Raw genomic sequence first — 12331 nt, 5'->3', positions numbered from 1 at the left:
CGATCAATAATCTAAGTTCATCTATACCTCATAAAGAAATTTGAGTCCGAATACCACAGTTGCATTTAACACTGCATTATCAATTGCGGACATGCCTTCCATAAATCGTTGTTCAACAACTCCTTTGTCTAATATCTTCAATGCTAAGTTCAAAATTCTTTTAAGAAATGCAACCTAATATTATATATATATATATATATATATATATATATATATATATATATATATATATATATATATATATGTATATACACCATGACTCTGTTGAAAGAAGAAAAGCCAGAATGATATATTTGAAAAACAACAAATTAAATAACCATTCATCACAATGAAATGTTACGAGTAACGATCTCAATTCATCTTTGGTTTGAAACCAAGATTCCAGTCCGAATACAACATTTACATGTTAATCAGATCTTTTAATATCTAATGGAAAGACACTTTAGGGATCTTGATATACCTGACAATCCAGTAGTGGTTAGAGATGAAGAAGAAGCCATCTTGACCGGTTCCTGTTTAGGGTGAGCAGTTAGGATGGAGTTGAATACGAATTAGGTTAATGCAGTGAGGGGGGCGTAAACTTTATGGTGTGTCTTTAGGGTTCCCAATAATCTGTATTTATATGCTTCACCCAAGGGGAAACCCTAATTAACTAGTACGGGCCTTTATGTCCATCAAATAAAACCCAGTTAATTTTATAGGGATATTAAGGTAAATATTGATCTAGTCATTAGATAAATGATCAATAAGGGCATCATAAATTATTTAATAAATAATTAAATAAATAATTTACGCTAACATTCTCCCACTTGGCCGAATGATCATTTATTATGAGTATTAGATAAGCATGATGAGGAGTTAATACTCATTTTAGTTTTAAACCAAAATTGCAGCAGAAAATACAGTCGTTGAGTCAGTTATTCAACTTAGGACCCCCATTAATCATACTACAATCCCAAATTTAAAACCTAAGCAAAATAAGGATCAATTTACAAGTAAGACCTTAAACGATGATTTGTATAATAATAGTCTTTACGTCATTAGGCTAGCAAAACGTAGTTAGAGACAAACGAATCAAATGAGGAAATTTTTATCATTAAACGTAAGTAAGTACAATATGCATTTAAATAAGGTCTTTACGAAAGCCCATCTTTGAAACATGTTCTTCGAATACTTTAGGTGGGAGACCTTTAGTCATCGGATCCGCAAGCATATTTTTCATACTTATATACTCAATACAAAGCTTATTTTCCTCAACACGTTCACGTACGAACAAATACTTTGTATCAAGATATAATACAACTCCGGTCGAACTGTTACTGTTTGAGAAGTTAACGGCAGCTGAGTTATCACAGTACAACTTCAATGGTCTAGATATGGAATTAACAACTTTGAGTCCAGTAATCAGATTCTTTACCAACATTCCATGACAGGTAGCGTTATATACAACAATGTATTCTGCCATCATAGTGGATGTTGAAGTTAGCTGTTGTTTACGACTCCTCCATGAAATAGGTCCGCCGGCTAACATAAAGATATACCCCGAAGTGGATTTCTTGTCATCTTTGCATTTAGCAAAGTCAGAATCAAAATAACCAACCACTTCCAAAACGTCACTTCTTCTATAAGTCAGTTTATAGTCTTTTGTCCCCTGAAGATATCGAAATACTTTTTTCGCTGCTTTCCAGTGATCAAGGCCAGGATTAGACAGATAACGGCCTAGCATCCCTGTAACGACAGGTGCAGACTTGAGCATACATGAGGCTCCCAACTACTGAGGCATAAGGTATCATTCTCATTTGTGCCTTTTCATCCTCAGTTTTCGGACACTGAATAGAACCGAAAACATCTCCTTTAACTACTGGAGCTACAGAGGGAGAGTTGTGTTGCATGTTATATCGACTAAGGACACGATCAATGTAAGCCTTTTGTGATAAGCCCAAAATTCCATTTCTCCTATCTCGGTGTATTTTGATGCCAATAACGTAAGAAGCCTCTCCGAGATCTTTCATGTCAAAGTTATGCGAGAGTAAGCGCTTCGATTCATGCAACGTATCTAAGCTATTACTTGCCAATAGAATATCATCTACGAAAAGGATAAGTAATGCAAAATTGCTCCCACTCGTCTTGAGGTAGGTGTATTGATCCACTTGGTTCTTCATAAAGCCTTGCGTCTTCATGACTTCATCAAACTTAAGATGCCATTGACGTGATGCTTGCTTCAAACCGTATATGAATTTCTTCAGCTTGCAGACAAGATGTTCTTGACCTTCAGGTTTGAGCCCTTCAGGTTGCTTCATGAACACGTCCTCATACAAGTCTCTATTGAGGAAAGCAATCTTGACATCCATCTGATGCAACTTTAAATCAAAATGAGCTACTAGGGCCAAGACGATCCTTAAGGAATATTTTTGAGAGACAGGTGAAAAAGTCTCTTGATAATCGATTCCCTCTTTCTGAGTGTAGCCCTTTGCAACCAATCTTGCTTTATATCGTTTAACGCTTCCATCCGGATTTAGTTTTGTTTTGTTTTGAAGACCCATTTACATCCTATGGGTTTAACACCGTCGGGTAATTCAACCAAATCCCAAACATCATTTTTCTTCATGTAGTCAAGCTCGTCAATCATAGCTTTGTTCCATTCAGAAGACTGATCACTACTAATGGCTTCATTGTAAGAGTTAGGATCGGTAAACTTTCCATCATCTGATACGGCTTCAGCTAGGTAGGTTTCATAATCATCAAAATTAGTGGGCCTCCTCGCCCTAGATGACCTCCTAGGTTGATTCTCAACTTCGACATTGGAGGGTCCTTCATTCTCAGGTACATGCAGAGCAACAATTAATTCTGAATGAGTTGGAGGTGGTGCAGTGACATGCGGTTCAGCATCGAGTACAAGAGGAGTAGTAATAGGAGGTAATGAAATGGATGAGTGTCACCTCCCCCACCCGTGTCTTGTACTTCTTGTAAATCAGGGTAAGGATTTTCACTGCTCCCACTGACCTTAGAGTCCTCAAGAAACGCGGCACGCTTGGTTTCTACAATACGAGTAACATGGGATGGATAATAGAATCTATAACCCTTTGAGTGATCTGGATATCCAATAAAGAAACAACTTGTTGTTTTCATATCCAGTTTCTTTAAGAAAGGGTTATAAAGTTTAGCTTCGGCAAGGCAACCCCATACTTTCATATATCTAAGACTTGGTTTCCTTCCTGTCCAAAGTTCATAAGGAGTTTTAGGGACACACTTCGAAGGAACTCTATTGAGTATATGAACAGATGCTTTTAAGGCCTCGGTCCATAGGAATAAGGGCAAACCTAAGTTGGCTAACATACTGCGTACCATGTCCATTAGGGTTCTATTTCTTCTCTCAGCAACACCATTCTGCTGAGGAGTATCGGGCATAGTATATTGGTTCACGATCCCCTGGCCCTTACAAAACTCATAAAATGGACCAGGAGCCTGACCCACGTCAGTATGTCGACCATAGTATTCGCCTCCTCTATCTGATCTAACAACTTTTATTTGACGATCTAATTGTTTTTCAACTTCAGCTTTATAGTCTTTAAACGTTGTGAGAGATTCAAAATTTTCTTTAATGAAATACAAGTGCATATAATGTGAATAATCATAAATAAACGTGATAAATGAAGTGTGTCCAGTTATGCCAGCGATGTTATAAGGGCCGCTAATATCAGTATGAATGAGTACTAATAAATTAGAGCTCCTAGTGGCATCTTTCTTATTCGCTGATGTCATTTTACCTTTAAGGCATTTGACCCATGTTCCAAAATCATTGAAATCGAGAGGTGGTAAGACCTCATCCTTCACAAGTCGAGTTAAGCATTATCATGAAATGTGGCCTAAACGTTGATGCCACAACATGGATGAAGTTTCTAAGTCTCGTTTGCGTTTTCTCTTTGTTAAGTTCTCACTAATATTATATGATAACAAAGACATGGAAAAATCATCATCTAATTCTAATCGATAGAGACCACCATCCAAGAAGCCATAACCAAAAATTTGAGAATTAAAACTGATAGTAAGTTTGCCATGACCATGAGAAACAAGAAATCCGTCTACGTCTAACTTTGGTCCTGATACAAGATTCCGAGTAATCTCAGGAATATATAAGGTATTGATGTGTGTGTGGTGTTATATATTTTTATATATATATTTAAAGCCCTTTTATACTTTTTTTTGCCAAGTTTTAAATTTATAAAACACGATATTTACTAACACTAAACACACATATGGGCAAGTGCACCCATCGTGGACGTAGAATAGTGTTGGTAAGATACCGAGGTCGTCCAAGGACACAAGAGCTTTTAGTACCGGTTTATCCTCAACATCTAATCAAATCAAAGAGTTTGGACCCCCGCCATCCAATACCGGTGGGTATTGAAGGAGGTCCTACTAAATTTGACCCAGGTCCTTTGCAGGATCTATACACTAAACAATGGCAAGACTCTTACCAAACCGTTCCCTTAACCCTCGACCAGGTAGCCAACATATCTCCATATAGACCATGGAGAAATGAATGGTGAAAATCTTTTATTTTATATAGACAGTAAAATAATGCCAAGACACCACGAACAAACGATAAGGAAGAATCACCTTCAACATAAGAAACTAGTTATTAAAGTCATTAATACATAACCAAATAAAAAGTGCAAAAAGATTAAAAATAAAAAGTATTACACTAAACACTTGTCTTCACCAAGTGATGTAAGAGACTTAGGCAAACATGGCCTATGGTTGTCAAGAACTCTTACGATCAATCTTGGATCCCGAGACGACTCACACACTCTATGATGGATGATGGATGATGGTGGTGGTGGATGATGGTGTTGTGATGGTGGTGGTGGGTGGGTGAAGTGTGAGAGAGGTGGTGTGCCAAGGGATGGTTTGCAAATGAGCCAAGCACCCCTATTTATAGCCTGAACAGCAGCTTGGGCACGGCCCCATGTCCATTGGGCATGGCCCCGTGTCCATCCTCCTTCTCTTTCTTCATTAATTGCAGTTTGTCTGCATTAGTTGACTATGCCCCCGTGTCCGCTGAGCACGACCCCGTGTGCAGAAGCGTATCTGTACTATCAAGATTTCCTTAGATTCTGCGAATCTTAGAGTTGACCACGGCCCCGTGTCCGCTGGACACGCCCCCGTGGTGGGTGATAGAAGCTTCTACAACTTTGTCTTTTCTGCTGACACTTGGACACGCCCCCGTGCTCAGTGAGCACGGGGCGTGTTCAGTATTCTGTTCTCTTGTTTTTGCTTGGGAAGATGTTGTCGGGGGGTCGGGCATGCCACGTTTGTCCCTTTTCTTGTATTTATGTTAGATTTAGCTACCTTTTTTGCTTCTTTTGTTCATTTGAGCTCATTTAATCCTGAAAATACAAAAGGAAGACAAAACACACTTTTTCCAACATTAGTACTTAAAAAGGGTTAGTTTTATGCAACAATTGATGTAATTTATATGTTGCATTTTGTGCACATCAAATACCCCCACACTTGAATCTTTGCTTGTCCTCAAGCAAAACTCTTTATAATGTGGCTTTACACTCTCGAATGGAATGGGTAGAAGAGAAGGTTTTTGGGCTTGTCATAGAGTGTCGGGATTTCCAAGGTTCTTTATTAAGTTTTATTTTTATTTATTTACAATCCTATTCGTCATGATTTATTTAAAACATTACATAAGATAAATTACTTATTAGGGCATAACATGCCTTTTTTATAATTCCATTTATATACAAGTTCACATACCTCACGGGGGACCACTCAACACTCGGCCGAAGATGTATTTTAGTGAATCACTTGAGAGCGGCATGAAACTTACTCCTACCATAAGCTTGCCAAGCAATCAATCCTCCTCCTTTTTAACTATACACCTTTGTAAATATCAAGAGGACTTTTGGGGTGAAGGGTTAGGCTTGGGCTAAAGGTGGGTGGTTGGGTTAGTGGTTTGTAAAAGGGCGAAAGGCGTAAAAAGCGTCGGTTTTCGGAAGACTTTTTATTTTTCATTACTTTTTATTTTGAGGTAGTATTTCTTTCAAACAAAGTTCTTTTTGATAAACTTGTTTGTTTATTTCTTTTGGCTTTATCATCATCATTTTTTTTTCATAAGCAAGTCATAAGAAAAACGGAGCCTTGTTACTAAAATAAAGGGTTTAAAATGAAAAAGGGTTTTGGTGGGTAAAAGGCTGTTTGTTTTGGGTTAAGAAATGAAAAGGTTTAGGCTCAAAGGGGTTAACTAGGGGGATTTTGGGTAGGTGGTAAAAAAAGAAAAAGAAAAATAAAGATGTAGAAATAAAAAGGGGTTAGTCCTAATGCCTCCATCATTTACTTACTCGGGTTTAAGTTGGTAAGGACCGGGAATGTATCGTCGTGGCAAGTTCTAGAGTCGTAAGCACCAAGCGGCTATTCACACAAGAAACGAAAAATGAGCATTTAGTTTAAAGATATGTATTTGTATGCTCAATAAAGGCTCAAAACTCACCTTTTTTGTGGGAATGGGTTTTTATGTGATCAAGTATATATAATCAAATTTTAACTAAACTTGTCATGCCGTTTCATAATGTTCTTATGTTGGTTCTTTTTATCACGACGCTATCGGTTGTAAATTTGTAAAAATATAACCTTTTTTTAGAATTTGAAATTCCCAAATTAAACCTAGACAAGTAAAAAAAAATTGAAAAAATTTGGGGTGATTAGCGATTCCAATAGAGTTTTGTGTAAGGCTTGTATTTAGGACTTGCAAGATTCAAGGTTTTAGCACCCCCCCCCCCATTTAAATTACACATTGTCCTCATTGTGTCCCAAAAATAAGTTTTTAGGTTGATTGAATGTGTAAAAAGGTGTGAAAAAGCAAAATTTATGTTACTGGGCGTCTGGACACGGCCCCGTGTTCAGATCGCCAGTAACATAAATTGTTAAAAAGAAACAGAAGCCTGGACACGGGGGCGTGTTTAGTGAGCACGCCCCGTGTCCAGTTACCTGAACTGGGCATTTCCTGCAGATTGTGCAGCACTGGGCCGTGTTGGACGGGCACGGCCCGTACTGAACTTGCTGTAATGAAGAAAATTTTGTCGGATGAATCTGTTTTTGTGCATGGGGTGCTGGTTCAAGTTTCCCTTGGTATCCTTCACCATCCCGAGTGTGTTTTATCCCTGAAAATTAAAACTAAACTAGAAAACATAAAAAAGTAAACTAAACTAAGGATAGTCCTGCCAAGTATTAGATGGGACATTTAAATTAAAGGACTCAAGTATCACGAAAAGATTATCACCTTTCTTGGCTAGCCACTCCTTAAATTCCGGGCAGTCCTTCTGCTTATGTCCCACCTTACGGCAGAACTTGCAGTGAATCTTCCCTTTGGAGTCATTACAGCAAGAAGCACTTACACCTGCATCCCGCTTTTGGACCTTTACATTAGGCTTCTTATTGTAGTTCCCCTTCCATTTCTTCGAGTCAATGTGTGAAGCTACCAACCCCATGGGGAATGGTGAAAATAGAAAGTGATCAGCAAGAGGAGAAGAACTGTTACACCTCTTCAATGAAGCCAGCTTCGAAACCAAGGGCAATATAAAAATTAAAGTATCCTCCAAGGGATGTCATGGAGGCAAGGGAGCAAGACATCAAGGATATAGTACTGGACCCTGAGGATCCTGAATCCAAAGTTTTTATAGGATCTGGGATCCTTGACAGTATAGAGCAGGATATCATATCCTTCTTAAAGAGAAGAAAGTCTACCTTCGCTTGGAAGCACGAAGATATGACAGGTATCTCCAAAGACATTATTACTCATAAAAGGGGTATTGATAAATCTTTCAGGCCAATCCATCAAAAGAGAAGTAAGTTGGCACCTGAAAGGAATGTCGTTATCCAAGAAGAAGTTGACAAACACTAAAAGGCAGGTATGATTAGGGAAGTCAAGTATCCAAAATGGTGAGCCAATGTGGTGGTTGTCCAAAATAAAAACGGAAAGTGGAGGGTATGTGTTGACTTTACTGATTTAAATAAAGCATGTCCCAAGGATCCTTTTCCACTTCCACACATTGACTCCATGGTGGATGCAGCAGCAGGCCATGAATTGCTTACTTTTATAGATGTTTCATCTGGATTTCAACAAATTCAGATGGAACCATTTGATCAGGAGGATACAGCATTCAAGACCCCCACTGGCATATACTGTTATATTGCTATACCTTCTGGATTGAGAAATGCAGGTGCCACTTATCAAAGACTAGTGAATATGATGTTCAAAGAACAACTTGGAAACACTATGGAGGTCTACATTGATGACATGGTGGTCAAATTCAAGAAAGCAGAAGATCATCTTAAGGATCTAGAAGTGGCATTTAACATCTTTGACCAGTACAACATGAAGCTAAACCTTCAAAGTGTCATTTTGGTGTCAAAGCTAGGAAATTCCTAGGATACATGGTGACCAAAGGGGGGATTGAAGCTAGTCCTGAACAGATCAAGGCAATAGTAAATATAAAATCTCCAAGCAATGCTAAGGATATACAGAGGCTAAAAGGAAGGATTGTTGCCATAAATAGGTTCATCTCAAAGTTTTCAGAGAAGTGCAAGGATTTTTATGACATTCTGAGGAAGAATAAGAAATTTGATTGGACTGAGAAGCATGAAGCAGCACTCAAAGCTCTGAAGGATTATCTATCCTCAACACCAGCCCTGATGAAACCAGAAGATGGTGAGCCATTATCCTTGTACTTAGTTGTTTCAGGTAAAGCAGTAAGTGCAGTGTTAGTTAAGAATCATTAAGGCCAACAACATCCAGTATACTATGTAAGTAAAAGCTTTCTTGATGTTGAAGCCAGGTATTCTCATTTAGAGAAAATAATTCTTGCTTTAATTATGGCTTCCACTAAACTTAGACATTATTTTGAAACTCATACTATTATTGTGAAAACTAACTTTCCTTTTAAGAATGTTCTCAGGAAACCTGAAATGTCAGATAGAATGGCAAAGTAGACAGTATAGCTTAGTGCATATTACATTAAGTATGAACCCAGGACTGCTATCAAGTCTCAAGCTTTGGCTGACTTTGTGGTTGATTTCAGTAGTGATCTACAAAGGGAAGTTGAACTAGAGGTTCAATAACTTTAGGAGACCAAGGATCCTTGGACACTCTTCAAATGTCAAATGAACTGGACTAGGCATACTACTAAAATCGCCATAGGGGGACATAATACCCCGATCCATTGCATGTGAATTCCAAACTACCAACAATGAAGCAGGATATGAGGCCTTAATAACAGGTTTGCAATTAGCTAAGCAAATGAGGATCAGGTATCTTCAAGTGTATATAGATTCATTACTAATCACTAACCATTTTAATGGCTCATATACTGTCAAAGGAGAAAAACTAATAAAATATTTAGAAATAGTCAGGAAACTGGTAGATTCTTTTGATTTTTTCAGCTTAACACAGGTGCCTAGAGAGGAGAATGCAAAGGCAGATGCCTTAGCAAACATAGGATCATCCTTGAAAATACCGGAGGATGTGATGATTCCCATCATCCATATCCTTTATCCTGCAATTGAGGAAAATGAAGCAATGGAGATAGTGCAGGATACTGCTATTGTACCTAGTAATGATGTGCAGTCAAATTCAGGATCATGGATCCTTCCAATTTTGAAGTATATTCAGAGTAGGGAAATTCCCACAAGGGAGCATCCCAGAGTCTTCAGGATTAAGGTATCTCAATTCACTATATTAAATAACATGTTGTATAAGAGATCTCTTGCAGGTCTCTATTTGCGGTGTATTGAGTATCCAGAGATTCAAGGAGTCTTGAAGGATTTTCATGAAGGAGACTGTGGAAATCACCCTGGGGGCAGAGCATTATTCTCAAGGATCCTTACAACGGGTTACTATTGTCCTACAATGAAGAAGGATGTTGTAGAGTTTGCAAGGAAATGTGATGCTTGCCAAAGACATAGCAACATCCTACATCAGCCAGCAGAGCCTTTATATCCAATAATTTCCTCTTAGCCATTCATGAAATGGGGGATGGATATAGTAGGCAAACTCCCAAAAGCACCTGGAGGAAAAGTATTTATGCTAGCTATGACAGACTACTTCTCCAAATGGATAGAAACAAAAGCTTTTGTTTAAGTCAGGGAAAAGGAAGTCATATCCTTCATTAAAAGAAACAGTATTACTAGATTTGGAATTCCTTTCGAAATTGTTTGTGATAATGGATCCCAATTTATAGGGAATAGAACTACTAACTTTTGTGACAACTAGGGGATTAAGATGATAACATCAACACCAGTCCACCCACAAACTAATGGTCAAGCAAAATCAAGCAACAATATCATCATCAACAACTTGAAAAAGAAATTAGGATCCAAGGAAGGAAAGTGGGCTGAAGAGCTACCATATGTCCTTTGGGCAGATAGGACAACTCCAAAGAATGCCATAGGCCAGACTCCATTCTCCCTAGTCTTTGGAACTGGGATAGTGATCCCTACAGAGATGTTTGTTCCTACAGCCAGAACAAGCATCCGTGATCTTGAGACAAATGCTGAAAACCTGACTCAGGACCTGGATACTGTGGATGAGCTCAGAGATTTAGCAAGAATAAGGATGGCTAGTTATCAACAAAGATTGGCTAGAGCATACAACAAAATGTCAAGATCAGAAGATTTCAAGTTGGTGATTTGGTGCTAAGGAAAGCATAACACTACAAATCCAGCTGATGGTAAATTAGCACCAAAATGGGAAGGCCCCTATTTGATATAAGCAGAAGCTAGAAAGGGGGCATATCGCTTATTAACTATGGATGGTGATATCCTACCAAGAGCTTGGAACATTGCTCATCTGAAGAAATACTTCATGTAAGAAGGATCAAGGATCCCCAGAGACTCCAATATTCTGACCCAGGCTCAAGGAACCTCGAAGAATATATGATCCTTACTTCGGTAACTTGTTACTTTCACTCTCTTTCATTTCATACTTATTATTCATTATAATGGGAGGATGTTAATAATTTAACATCCATTTTTATCAAGTTTTAAGCTTTCATAGAGTTTTTAACATCTTTCACAGAGGATTAAGGGGTTGGCTACCTCTCTAAAGTTTTTGGGATTATCCCCAGTTTAAGGTATCTTATACCTTATAAGGTTTAAAGGTTTTCACCTTTCATACGAATTGGGTTTTAACACCCCACCAGTAGCGCACGTTTATCCAAGTATGGTTCGAGGCAATGGGACCAGTACACGCTTAGTGGCTGACAATTTCATTATTGTTGGCCATATGTAGGATCTCCAGTATATGGTAGACGTACCATACATCCATTATCCTAAGGTTTCTAACGTTTTCACATTAGCTAAGGGTTTGGCATTTTCATGTCACTTACGTTGGGCTAGTCATCAGTTTGGGCCGAACCCTAGTATTCCAAGGATTTTGGGCTTGGCCCCAGTTTATTTGGGCTTGGCCCCAGTTTATTTGGGCTTGTCCCCAGTATATTTGGCTTAGTCCCAAGTTGTTTTTTACAGGTTCTTGAAGCTTTAAAGGTTTGCAAATAAGGAACCTGAATCCTTAAACCTTAACTGATTTCTCAGGTCTGTTTATGCAATTGTAAGTCTTAAGGATATAGGATCCTAACTTGGATTCTTTGGTATGTTTTATCCTTAGTTTATTTACATAGTTGATTACACCCTAGACCATTTAATTCAGGATATATGATCCTTGATCATATAACTTCTCATATTTTCTAGAGTTATAATGGAGAATTGGTATATTTTTAACAATCCAAAATTCTCTAAATTTTATAAATAAAGCTAACAATAAACATAAACACATCAAAAAAACATTTCAGAAATAAAAATACAACACCAGATATAGTTAAAAGGTTGTAACTTTTATTAAAACCCCGTTAAATGGTTACCAAAATCATCAACACAAGTTTCTACCAGCAAAACATGGCACGTCCACTTGGGTTGATAAAGGGTGTCCATACTAATTGTTCTTAAGATGCAGGAAAGTAAAGACGAGAGGTGTAAAGGCTTCATCCCCCACAAACAGAAGGACCCATCCACTTTTGCCACCCCCTATTGTCTTAAGGATCATGCATCCTTACCCTAAAAACTATTATTCAAATACTTACAAACCAAATTGTTTAGAATTCAAACACCGTAAACCAAAAAACCAAACCACATATCCTAAAAAAAGTGGGCTCAAGCCTCGTCTATATCATCCTTCGTTACCCACTTTAGCAGCACCACCTTCAGCTGCACCCTTTTCACCAGCCTCCTTCTGATCCTTAACCCTGCTTGGTCCTGCTTCTAGAGCCATCAC

Source organism: Helianthus annuus, chromosome 15, assembly GCF_002127325.2.
Source record: "Helianthus annuus cultivar XRQ/B chromosome 15, HanXRQr2.0-SUNRISE, whole genome shotgun sequence".
In the NCBI taxonomy this organism is placed as follows: domain Eukaryota; kingdom Viridiplantae; phylum Streptophyta; class Magnoliopsida; order Asterales; family Asteraceae; genus Helianthus; species Helianthus annuus.
This window is presented reverse-complemented; position numbering follows the sequence as displayed.